Below are 13784 nucleotides of genomic sequence, written 5' to 3'. Positions count from 1 at the left end.
AGAGAGAGAGAGAGGGGGTAGACTAGGGTGAGAGAGAGAGAGAGGGGGTAGACTAGGGTGGGAGAGAGAGAGAGGGTAGATGAGACTCCCCTCTTCATTATCCACCTTCCCTGTTTCTTGTTCTGTTCCACCAGATGCATGTGATCATTTCCTTCTGTTGGAAGGGCTTCGTCTGGCTCCTCCACACAAAGCAGCAGACAGGCGACTCGGCAGGGCAGAGCAACAGACAGACAGGCGACTCGGCAGAGCAGAGCGACAGACAGACAGGCGACTCGGCAGAGCGACAGACAGACAGGCGACTCGGTAGAGCAGAGCGACAGACAGACAGGCGACTCGGTAGAGCAGAGCGACAGACAGACAGGCGACTCGGCAGAGCGACAGACAGGCGACTCGGCAGAGCGACAGACAGACAGGCGACTCGGCAGAGCAGAGCAACAGACAGACAGGCGACTCGGTAGAGCGACAGACAGGCGACTCGGCAGAGCGACAGACAGGCGACTCGGCAGAGCGACAGACAGGCGACTCGGCAGGGCAGAGCGACAGACAGGCGACTCGGCAGAGCGACAGACAGACAGGCGACTCGGCAGAGCGACAGACAGACAGGCGACTCGGCAGAGCGACAGACAGGCGACTCGGCAGAGCGACAGACAGGCGACTCGGCAGAGCGACAGACAGGCGACTCGGCAGAGCGACAGACAGGCGACTCGGCAGAGCGACAGACAGGCGACTCGGCAGAGCGACAGACAGAAGCGACTCGGCAGAGCGACAGACCGGCGACTCGGCAGAGCGACAGACAGGCGACTCGGCAGAGCGACAGACAGGCGACTCGGCAGAGCGACAGACAGGCGACTCGGCAGAGCGACAGACAGACAGGCGACTCGGCAGAGCGACAGACAGACAGGCGACTCGGCAGAGCGACAGACAGACAGGCGACTCGGCAGAGCGACAGACAGACAGGCGACTCGGCAGAGCGACAGACAGACAGGCGACTCGGCAGAGCGACAGACAGACAGGCGACCGGCAGAGCGACAGACAGACAGGCGACTCGGCAGAGCGACAGACAGACAGGCGACTCGGCAGAGCGACAGACAGAGGCGACTTCGGCAGAGCGACAGACAGACAGGCGACTCGGCAGAGCAGACAGACAGACAGGCGACTCGGCAGAGCAGACAGACAGACAGGCGACTTCGGCAGAGCGACAGACAGGCGACTTCGGCAGAGCGACAGACAGACAGGCGACAGGCAGAGCGACAGACAGACGAGGCACTCGGCAGAGCGACAGACAGACAGGACTTCGGCAGAGCGACAGACAGACAGGCGACTTCGGCAGAGCGACAGACAGACAGGCGACTTCGGCAGAGCGACAGACAGACAGGCGACTCGGCAGAGCAGACAGACAGACAGGCGACTTCGGCAGAGCGACAGACAGACAGGGCGACTTCGGCAGAGCGACAGACAGACAGGCGACTCGGCAGAGCGACAGACAGACAGGCGACTCGGCAGAGCGACAGACAGACAGGCGACTTCGGCAGAGCGACAGACAGACAGGCGACTCGGCAGAGCGACAGACAGACAGGCGACTTCGGGCAGAGCGACAGACAGACAGGCGACTTCGGCAGAGCGACAGACAGACAAGCGACTTCGGTAGAGCAGAGCGACAGACAGGCGACTCGGTAGAGCAGAGCGACAGACAGGCGACTCGGTAGAGCAGAGCGACAGACAGGCGACTCGGTAGAGCAGAGCAACAGACAGGCGACTCGGTAGAGCAGAGCAACAGACAGGCGACTCGGTAGAGCAGAGCAACAGACAGGCGACTCGGTAGAGCAGAGCGACAGACAGACAGGCGACTCGGTAGAGCAGAGCAACAGACAGGCGACTCGGCAGAGCGACAGAGACAGGCGACTCGGCAGAGCGACAGACAGACAGGCGACTCTGTAGAGCAGAGCGACAGACAGACAGGCGACTCGGTAGAGCGACAGACAGGCAACTCGGTAGAGCAGAGCGACAGACAGACAGGCGACTCGGCAGAGCGACAGAGACAGGCGACTCGGCAGAGCGACAGACAGACAGGCGACTCGGTAGAGCAGAGCGACAGACAGGCGACTCGGTAGAGCGACAGACAAGCGACTCGGTAGAGCAGAGCGACAGACAGACAGACAGGCGACTCGGCAGAGCAACAGACAGACAGGCGACTCGGTAGAGCAGAGCGACAGACAGACAGGCGACTCGGCAGAGCGACAGAGACAGGCGACTCGGCAGAGCCGCGACAGACAGGCGACTCGGTAGAGCAGAGCGACAGACAGACGACTCGGCAGAGCAGAGCGACAGACAGACAGGCGACTCGGCAGAGCGACAGACAGACAGGCGACTCGGCAGAGCGACAGACAGACAGGCGACTCGGCAGAGCGACAGACAGACAGGCGACTCGGCAGAGCGACAGACAGACAGGCGACTCGGCAGAGCAGAGCGACAGACAGGCGACCGGCAGAGCAGAGCGACAGACAGACAGGCGACTTCGGGCAGAGCGACAGACAGACAGGCGACTTCGGTAGAGCAGAAGCGACAGACAGGCGACTTCGGTAGAGCAGAGCGACAGACAGGCGACTCGGTAGAGCAGAGCGACAGACAGGCGACTTCGGTAGAGCAGAGCAACAGACAGGCGACTTCGGTAGAGCAGAGCAACAGACAGGCGACTTCGGTAGAGCAGAGCAACAGACAGGCGACTTCGGTAGAGCAGAGCAACAGACAGGCGACTCGGTAGAGCAGAGCGACAGACAGACAGGCGACTCGGTAGAGCAGAGCAACAGACAGGCGACTCGGCAGAGCGACAGAGACAGGCGACTCGGCAGAGCGACAGACAGACAGGCGACTCTGTAGAGCAGAGCGACAGACAGACAGGCGACTCGGTAGAGCGACAGACAGGCAACTCGGTAGAGCAGAGCGACAGACAGACAGGCGACTCGGCAGAGCGACAGAGACAGGCGACTCGGCAGAGCGACAGACAGACAGGCGACTCGGTAGAGCAGAGCGACAGACAGGCGACTCGGTAGAGCGACAGACAAGCGACTTCGGTAGAGCAGAGCGACAGACAGACAGACAGGCGACTCGGCAGAGCAACAGACAGACAGGCGACTCGGTAGAGCAGAGCGACAGACAGACAGGCGACTCGGCAGAGCGACAGAGACAGGCGACTCGGCAGAGCGACAGAGACAGGCGACTCGGTAGAGCAGAGCGACAGACAGACGACTCGGCAGAGCAGAGCGACAGACAGACAGGCGACTCGGCAGAGCGACAGACAGACAGGCGACTCGGCAGAGCGACAGACAGACAGGCGACTCGGCAGAGCGACAGACAGACAGGCGACTCGGCAGAGCGACAGACAGACAGGCGACTCGGCAGAGCGACAGACAGACAGGCGACTCGGCAGAGCAGAGCGACAGACAGGCGACTCGGCAGAGCAGAGCGACAGACAGACAGGCGACTCGGTAGTGCGACAGACAGACAGGCGACAGACAGAGCGACAGACAGACAGGCGACAGGTAGAGCGACAGACAGACAGGCGACTCGGCAGAGCAGAGCGAGACAGACAGGCGACTTCGGTAGAGCGACAGACAGGCGACAGGCAGAGCGACAGACAGACAGGCGACTCGGCAGAGCGACAGACAGACAGGCGACAGGCAGAGCCGACAGACAGACAGGCGACTTCGGCAGAGCAGAGCAGACAGACAGGACTTCGGTAGAGCGACAGACAGACAGGCGACTTCGGCAGAGCGACAGACAGACAGGCGACTTCGGCAGAGCGACAGACAGACAGGCGACTTCGGCAGAGCAGAGCGACAGACAGACAGGCGACTTCGGCAGAGCGACAGACAGACAGGCGACAGGCAGAGCGACAGACAGACAGGCGACTTCGGCAGAGCAGAGTGACAGACAGACAGGCGACTCGGCAGAGCGACAGACAGACAGGCGACTCGGCAGAGCGACAGACAGACAGGCGACTCGGTAGAGCAGAGCGACAGACAGACAGGCGACTTCGGTAGAGCGACAGACAGGCGACTTCGGTAGAGCAGAGCAACAGACAGGCGACTTCGGTAGAGCAGAGCAACAGACAGGCGACTCAGTAGAGCAGAGCAACAGACAGGCGACTCGGTAGAGCAGAGCGACAGACAGGCGACAGGTAGAGCAGAGCAACAGACAGGCGACTTCGGTAGAGCAGAGCGACAGACAGGCGACTTCGGTAGAGCAGAGCAACAGACAGGCGACTCGGCAGAGCGACAGACAGGCGACAGCAGAGCGACAGACAGACAGGCGACTTCGGTAGAGCAGAGCGACAGACAGACAGGCGACTCGGTAGAGCGACAGACAGGCAACTTCGGTAGAGCAGAGCGACAGACAGACAGGCGACTCGGCAGAGCGACAGAGACAGGCGACTCGGCAGAGCGACAGACAGACAGGCGACTCGGTAGAGCAGAGCGACAGACAGGCGACTCGGTAGAGCGACAGACAGGCGACTCGGTAGAGCGACAGACAGGCGACTCGGTAGAGCAGAGCGACAGACAGACAGACAGGCGACTCGGCAGAGCAACAGACAGACAGGCGACTCGGTAGAGCAGAGCGACAGACAGACAGGCGACTCGGCAGAAGCAGACACAGAGACAGGCGACTCGGCAGAGCGACAGACAGGCGACGAGCAGAGCGACAGACAGACGACAGGCAGAGCAGACGACAGACAGACAGGCACTCGGCAGAGCGACAGACAGACAGGCGACTCGGCAGACAGCGACAGACAGACAGGCGACTCGGCAGAGCGACAGACAGACAGGCGACTCGGCAGAGCGACAGACAGACAGGCGACTCGGCAGAGCAGAGCGACAGACAGGCGACTCGGCAGAGCAGAGCGACAGACAGACAGGCGACTCGGTAGTGCGACAGACAGACAGGCGACTTCGGTAGAGCGACAGACAGACAGGCGACCCGGTAGAGCGACAGACAGACAGGCGACAGGTAGAGCGACAGACAGACAGGCGACTCGGCAGAGCAGAGCGAGACAGACAGGCGACTCGGTAGAGCGACAGACAGGCGACTCGGCAGAGCGACAGACAGACAGGCGACTCGGCAGAGCAGAGCGAGACAGACAGGCGACTCGGTAGAGCGACAGACAGACAGGCGACTCGGTAGAGCGACAGACAGACAGGCGACTCGGTAGAGCGACAGACAGACAGGCGACTCGGCAGAGCGACAGACAGACAGGCGACTCGGCAGAGCAGAGTGACAGACAGACAGGCGACTCGGCAGAGCAGACAGACAGACAGGCGACTCGGCAGAGCGACAGACAGACAGGCGACTCGGCAGAGCGACAGACAGACAGGCGACTCGGCAGAGCGACAGACAGACAGGCGACTCGGCAGAGCGACAGACAGACAGGCGACTCGGCAGAGCGACAGACAGGCGACTCGGTAGAGCAGAGCAACAGACAGGCGACTCGGTAGAGCAGAGCAACAGACAGGCGACTCAGTAGAGCAGAGCAACAGACAGGCGACTCGGTAGAGCAGAGCGACAGACAGACAGGCGACTCGGTAGAGCAGAGCAACAGACAGGCGACTCGGCAGAGCGACAGAGACAGGCGACTCGGCAGAGCGACAGACAGACAGGCGACTCGGTAGAGCAGAGCGACAGACAGACAGGCGACTCGGTAGAGCGACAGACAGGCAACTCGGTAGAGCAGAGCGACAGACAGACAGGCGACTCGGCAGAGCGACAGAGACAGGCGACTCGGCAGAGCGACAGACAGACAGGCGACTCGGTAGAGCAGAGCGACAGACAGGCGACTCGGTAGAGCGACAGACAGGCGACTCGGTAGAGCAGAGCGACAGACAGACAGACAGGCGACTCGGCAGAGCGACAGAGACAGGCGACTCGGCAGAGCGACAGACAGACAGGCGACTCGGTAGAGCAGAGCGACAGACGACTCGGCAGAGCAGAGCGACAGACAGGCGACTCGGCAGAGCAGAGCGACAGACAGACAGGCGACTCAGCAGAGCGACAGACAGACAGGCGACTCGGCAGAAGCGACAGACAGACAGGCGACTCGGCAGACGACAGACAGACAGGCGACTCGGCAGAGCGACAGACAGACAGGCGACTCGGCAGAGCGACAGACAGACAGGCGACTCGGCAGAGCGACAGACAGACAGGCGACTCGGCAGAGCGACAGACAGACAGGCGACTCGGCAGAGCAGAGCGACAGACAGGCGACTCGGCAGAGCAGAGCGACAGACAGGCGACTCGGTAGTGCGACAGACAGGCGACTCGGTAGAGCGACAGACAGACAGGCGACTCGGTAGAGCGACAGACAGGCGACTCGGCAGAGCAGAGCGAGACAGACAGGCGACTCGGCAGAGCGACAGACAGACAGGCGACTCGGCAGAGCAGAGCGACAGACAGCGACTCGGCAGAGCAGAGCGACAGACAGGCGACTTCGGTAGTGCGACAGACAGGCGACTCGGTAGAGCGACAGACAGACAGGCTTCGGTAGAGCGACAGACAGAGCGACTTCGGCAGAGCAGAGCGAGACAGACAGGCGACAGGCAGAGCGACAGACAGGCGACTTCGACAGACAGACGACAGACAGACGTTGGCGACTGTCGGCAGAGCAGAGCGAGACAGACAGGCGACTTGGTAGAGCGACAGACAGACAGGCGACTTCGGTAGAGCGACAGACAGACAGGCGACTTCGGCAGAGCAGACAGACAGACAGGCGACTTCGGCAGAGCAGAGTGACAGACAGACAGGCGACTCGGTAAGTGACAGACAGACAGGCGACTCGGCAGAGCGACAGACAGACAGGCGACTCGGCAGAGCAGGAGCGACAGACAGACAGGCGACTTCGGCAGAGCAGAGCGACAGACAGACAGGCGACTCGGCAGAGCAGAGCGACAGACAGACAGGCGACTCGGTAGAGCGACAGACAGACAGACGACTCGGCAGAGCGACAGACAGACATCGATCGGCAGAGCAGAGCGACAGACAGGCGACTCGGCAGAGCGACAGACAGACAGGCGACTCGGTAGTGCGACAGACAGACAGGCGACTCGGTAGAGCGACAGACAGACAGGCGACTCGGCAGAGCAGAGTGACAGACAGACAGGCGACTCGGTAGTGTCGATTGATTCTTTATTAGACACATCACAGGTACATCCTCCATCTGATGACATAGGAACCATCCCAAATAGCACCCTGGGTCCTTGACAGTGAACTATTTCTGACCATGGGCCCATAGGGACACGTCACAGAGGATAGCTGCTATAGGACTCTGGTCTAAAGTAGTGCACTATATAGGGACTAGTGTGCTATAGGACTCTGGTCTAAAGTAGTGCACTATATAGGGACTAGTGTGCTATAGGACTCTGGTCTAAAGTAGTGCACTATATAGGGACTAGTGTGCTATAGGACTCTGGTCTAAAGTAGTGCACTATATAGGGACTAGTGTGCTATAGAACTATGGTCTAAGGTAGTGCACTATATAGGGACTAGTGTGCTATAGGACTCTGGTCTAAAGTAGTGCACTATATAGGGACTAGTGTGCCATCTGGTCACATTTGCGACTCAGCACATTCTTCAATGGTGACTTGGTGTTGTAGCGCCGAAGTCGTTTTAGACACAAAACACCTGTTGTTGTTATTATTACATTAGAAAAAACACACTGATGTGGAATGTGGTACATCCCGGGGTCGTCAAGTTGACCTATGACCCTTCGTTTACATAAACAAACAATCAGCAGTAATGTCAGCTCAGAGAGGGTGTGTGTGTGTGTGTGTGTAGTCAGTGCTTTTAAATCAGATACTTCTTAGCGTGGTCAGACTGTTACTGGCCGCTTGGAGGGGGAGGGGGGGTTGTCAGGGAAACGAGGGGGGGGGGGGTGTTTAGCTGGTCCTTCACATGATCCTCAGCCCCTGGATGGACGCCTCCAGACTCTGTGGAGACAACAACACATCGGTCAATAACAACTACTGACTAAGGCTGGTCTTCAGCTGGGGGCCATGTTGTCCTGTCTAACAGAGTCACCAGTCTACTGACTAAGGCTGGTCTACAGCTGGGGGCCATGTTGTCCTGTCTAACAGAGTCACCAGTCTACTGACTAAGGCTGGTCTTCAGCTGGGGGCCATGTTGTCCTGTCAATAACAGAGTCACCAGTCTACTGACTAAGGCTGGTCTACAGCTGGGGGCCATGTTGTCCTGTCTAACAGAGTCACCAGTCTACTGACTAAGGCTGGTCTTCAGCTGGGGGCCATGTTGTCCTGTCTAACAGAGTCACCAGTCTACTGACTAAGGCTGGTCTACAGCTGGGGGCCATGTTGTCCTGTCAGAGTCACCAGTCTACTGACTAAGGCTGGTCTACAGCTGGGGGCCATGTTGTCCTGTCAATAACAGAGTCACCAGTCTACTGACTAAGGCTGGTCTACAGCTGGGGGCCATGTTGTCCTGTCAATAACAGAGTCACCAGTCTACTGACTAAGGCTGGTCTACAGCTGGGGGCCATGTTGTCCTGTCAATAACAGAGTCACCAGTCTACTGACTAAGGCTGGTCTTCAGCTGGGGGCCATGTTGTCCTGTCTAACAGAGTCACCAGTCTACTGACTAAGGCTGGTCTACAGCTGGGGGCCATGTTGTCCTGTCTAACAGAGTCACCAGTCTACTGACTAAGGCTGGTCTACAGCTGGGGGCCATGTTGTCCTGTCAATAACAGAGTCACCAGTCTACTGACTAAGGCTGGTCTACAGCTGGGGGCCATGTTGTCCTGTCAATAACAGAGTCACCAGTCTACTGACTAAGGCTGGTCTTCAGCTGGGGGCCATGTTGTCCTGTTAATAACAGAGTCACCAGTCTACTGACTAAGGCTGGTCTTCAGCTGGGGGCCATGTTGTCCTGTCTAACAGAGTCACCAGTCTACTGACTAAGGCTGGTCTACAGCTGGGGGCCATGTTGTCCTGTCAATAACAGAGTCACCAGTCTACTGACTAAGGCTGGTCTTCAGCTGGGGGCCATGTTGTCCTCGTCAATAACAGAGTCACCAGTCTACTGACTAAGGCTGGTCTTCAGCTGGGGGGCCATGTTGTCCTGTCAATAACAGAGTCACCAGTCTACTGACTAAGGCTGGTCTACAGCTGGGGGCCATGTTGTCCTGTCAATAACAGAGTCACCAGTCTACTGACTAAGGCTGGTCTACAGCTGGGGGCCATGTTGTCCTGTCAGAGTCACCAGTCTACTGACTAAGGCTGGTCTACAGCTGGGGGCCATGTTGTCCTGTCAATAACAGAGTCACCAGTCTACTGACTAAGGCTGGTCTTCAGCTGGGGGCCATGTTGTCCTGTCTAACAGAGTCACCAGTCTACTGACTAAGGCTGGTCTACAGCTGGGGGCCATGTTGTCCTGTCAATAACAGAGTCACCAGTCTACTGACTAAGGCTGGTCTACAGCTGGGGGCCATGTTGTCCTGTCTAACAGAGTCACCAGTCTACTGACTAAGGCTGGTCTTCAGCTGGGGGCCATGTTGTCCTGTCAATAACAGAGTCACCAGTCTACTGACTAAGGCTGGTCTACAGCTGGGGGCCATGTTGTCCTGTCAGAGTCACCAGTCTACTGACTAAGGCTGGTCTTCAGCTGGGAGCCATGTTGTCCTGTCTAACAGAGTCACCAGTCTACTGACTAAGGCTGGTCTACAGCTGGGGCCATGTTGTCCTGTCTAACAGAGTCACCAGTCTACTGACTAAGGCTGGTCTACAGCTGGGGGCCATGTTGTCCTGTCAATAACAGAGTCACCAGTCTACTGACTAAGGCTGGTCTTCAGCTGGGGGCCATGTTGTCCTCGTCAATAACAGAGTCACCAGTCTACTGACTAAGGCTGGTCTTCAGCTGGGGGCCATGTTGTCCTGTCTAACAGAGTCACCAGTCTACTGACTAAGGCTGGTCTATAGCTGGGGGCCATGTTGTCCTGTCAATAACAGAGTCACCAGTCTACTGACTAAGGCTGGTCTACAGCTGGGGGCCATGTTGTCCTGTCAATAACAGAGTCACCAGTCTACTGACTAAGGCTGGTCTTCAGCTGGGGGCCATGTTGTCCTGTCTAACAGAGTCACCAGTCTACTGACTAAGGCTGGTCTACAGCTGGGGGCCATGTTGTCCTGTCAGAGTCACCAGTCTACTGACTAAGGCTGGTCTTCAGCTGGGGGCCATGTTGTCCTGTCTAACAGAGTCACCAGTCTACTGACTAAGGCTGGTCTACAGCTGGGGGCCATGTTGTCCTGTCTAACAGAGTCACCAGTCTACTGACTAAGGCTGGTCTACAGCTGGGGGCCATGTTGTCCTGTCAATAACAGAGTCACCAGTCTACTGACTAAGGCTGGTCTACAGCTGGGGGCCATGTTGTCCTGTCAATAACAGAGTCACCAGTCTACTGACTAAGGCTGGTCTACAGCTGGGGGCCATGTTGTCCTGTCAATAACAGAGTCACCAGTCTACTGACTAAGGCTGGTCTACAGCTGGGGGCCATGTTGTCCTGTCTAACAGAGTCACCAGTCTACTGACTAAGGCTGGTCTTCAGCTGGGGGCCATGTTGTCCTGTCAATAACAGAGTCACCAGTCTACTGACTAAGGCTGGTCTACAGCTGGGGGCCATGTTGTCCTGTCTAACAGAGTCACCAGTCTACTGACTAAGGCTGGTCTACAGCTGGGGGCCATGTTGTCCTGTCAATAACAGAGTCACCAGTCTACTGACTAAGGCTGGTCTTCAGCTGGGGGCCATGTTGTCCTGTCTAACAGAGTCACCAGTCTACTGACTAAGGCTGGTCTTCAGCTGGGGGCCATGTTGTCCTGTCTAACAGAGTCACCAGTCTACTGACTAAGGCTGGTCTACAGCTGGGGGCCATGTTGTCCTGTCAATAACAGAGTCACCAGTCTACTGACTAAGGCTGGTCTTCAGCTGGGGGCCATGTTGTCCTGTCAATAACAGAGTCACCAGTCTACTGACTAAGGCTGGTCTACAGCTGGGGGCCATGTTGTCCTGTCTAACAGAGTCACCAGTCTACTGACTAAGGGTCTGGTCTTCAGCTGGGGGCCATGTTGTCCTGTCAATAACAGAGTCACCAGTCTACTGACTAAGGCTGGTCTTCAGCTGGGGGCCATGTTGTCCTGTCAATAACAGAGTCACCAGTCTACTGACTAAGGCTGGTCTACAGCTGGGGGCCATGTTGTCCTGTCTAACAGAGTCACCAGTCTACTGACTAAGGCTGGTCTACAGCTGGGGGCCATGTTGTCCTGTCAATAACAGAGTCACCAGTCTACTGACTAAGGCTGGTCTTCAGCTGGGGGCCATGTTGTCCTGTCAATAACAGAGTCACCAGTCTACTGACTAAGGCTGGTCTTCAGCTGGGGGCCATGTTGTCCTGTCAATAACAGAGTCACCAGTCTACTGACTAAGGCTGGTCTTCAGCTGGGGGCCATGTTGTCCTCTGTCAATAACAGAGTCACCAGTCTACTGACTAAGGCTGGTCTTCAGCTGGGGGCCATGTTGTCCTGTCAATAACAGAGTCACCAGTCTACTGACTAAGGCTGGTCTTCAGCTGGGGGCCATGTTGTCCTGTCTAACAGAGTCACCAGTCTACTGACTAAGGCTGGTCTTCAGCTGGGGCCATGTTGTCTGGGGGCCATGTTGTCCTGTCTAACAGAGTCACCAGTCTACTGACTAAGGCTGGTCTTCAGCTGGGGGCCATGTTGTCCTGTCTAACAGAGTCACCAGTCTACTGACTAAGGCTGGTCTACAGCTGGGGGCCATGTTGTCCTGTCTAACAGAGTCACCAGTCTACTGACTAAGGCTGGTCTTCAGCTGGGGGCCATGTTGTCCTGTCAATAACAGAGTCACCAGTCTACTGACTAAGGCTGGTCTACAGCTGGGGGCCATGTTGTCCTGTCAATAACACAGTCACCAGTCTACTGACTAAGGCTGGTCTTCAGCTGGGGGCCATGTTGTCCTGTCTAACAGAGTCACCAGTCTACTGACTAAGGCTGGTCTACAGCTGGGGGCCATGTTGTCCTGTCAATAACAGAGTCACCAGTCTACTGACTAAGGCTGGTCTTCAGCTGGGGGCCATGTTGTCCTGTCAATAACAGAGTCACCAGTCTACTGACTAAGGCTGGTCTACAGCTGGGGGCCATGTTGTCCTGTCAATAACAGAGTCACCAGTCTACTGACTAAGGCTGGTCTTCAGCTGGGGGCCATGTTGTCCTGTCAATAACAGAGTCACCAGTCTACTGACTAAGGCTGGTCTTCAGCTGGGGGCCATGTTGTCCTGTCAATAACAGAGTCACCAGTCTACTGACTAAGGCTGGTCTACAGCTGGGGGCCATGTTGTCCTGTCAATAACAGAGTCACCAGTCTACTGACTAAGGCTGGTCTACAGCTGGGGGCCATGTTGTCCTGTCAATAACAGAGTCACCAGTCTACTGACTAAGGCTGGTCTTCAGCTGGGGGCCATGTTGTCCTGTCAATAACAGAGTCACCAGTCTACTGACTAAGGCTGGTCTACAGCTGGGGGCCATGTTGTCCTGTCAATAACAGAGTCACCAGTCTACTGACTAAGGCTGGTCTTCAGCTGGGGGCCATGTTGTCCTGTCAATAACAGAGTCACCAGTCTACTGACTAAGGCTGGTCTACAGCTGGGGGCCATGTTGTCCTGTCAATAACAGAGTCACCAGTCTACTGACTAAGGCTGGTCTTCAGCTGGGGGCCATGTTGTCCTGTCAATAACAGAGTCACCAGTCTACTGACTAAGGCTGGTCTTCAGCTGGGGGCCATGTTGTCCTGTCTAACAGAGTCACCAGTCTACTGACTAAGGCTGGTCTTCAGCTGGGGGCCATGTTGTCCTGTCAATAACAGAGTCACCAGTCTACTGACTAAGGCTGGTCTTCAGCTGGGGGCCATGTTGTCCTGTCAATAACAGAGTCACCAGTCTACTGACTAAGGCTGGTCTTCAGCTGGGGGCCATGTTGTCCTGTCAATAACAGAGTCACCAGTCTACTGACTGAAGGCTGGTCTTCAGCTGGGGGCCATGTTGTCCTGTCAATAACAGAGTCACCAGTCTACTGACTAAGGCTGGTCTTCAGCTGGGGGCCATGTTGTCCTGTCAACAGAGTCACCAGTCAGAGGCTGGTCTACAGCTGGGGGCCATGTTGTCCTGTCAGAGTCACCAGTCTACTGACTAAGGCTGGTCTTCAGCTGGGGGCCATGTTGTCCTGTCAATAACAGAGTCACCAGTCTACTGACTAAGGCTGGTCTTCAGCTGGGGGCCATGTTGTCCTGTCTAACAGAGTCACCAGTCTACTGACTAAGGCTGGTCTACAGCTGGGGGCCATGTTGTCCTGTCAATAACAGAGTCACCAGTCTACTGACTAAGGCTGGTCTTCAGCTGGGGGCCATGTTGTCCTGTCAATAACAGAGTCACCAGTCTACTGACTAAGGCTGGTCTTCAGCTGGGGGCCATGTTGTCCTGTCAATAACAGAGTCACCAGTCTACTGACTAAGGCTGGTCTACAGCTGGGGGCCATGTTGTCCTGTCAATAACAGAGTCACCAGTCTACTGACTAAGGCTGGTCTTCAGCTGGGGGCCATGTTGTCCTGTCAATAACAGAGTCACCAGTCTACTGACTAAGGCTGGTCTTCAGCTGGGGGCCATGTTGTCCTGTCAATAACAGAGTCACCAGTCTACTGACTAAGGCTGGTCTTCAGCTGG

General features: G+C 56.9%; 1 pseudogene; it reads right to left on the bottom strand.

Annotated features, from left to right (window-relative positions):
- Nucleotides 1-7159: 7159 nt before the first annotated feature.
- The window catches only part of LOC135535365 (actin-related protein 2/3 complex subunit 1A-like), a 42017-nt pseudogene continuing 35392 nt past the window's right edge, over nt 7160-13784 (bottom strand).

This window comes from Oncorhynchus masou, unplaced genomic scaffold (genome assembly GCF_036934945.1).
Source record: "Oncorhynchus masou masou isolate Uvic2021 unplaced genomic scaffold, UVic_Omas_1.1 unplaced_scaffold_486, whole genome shotgun sequence".
In the NCBI taxonomy this organism is placed as follows: Eukaryota; Metazoa; Chordata; class Actinopteri; order Salmoniformes; family Salmonidae; genus Oncorhynchus; species Oncorhynchus masou.
This window is presented reverse-complemented; position numbering and strand designations above follow the sequence as displayed.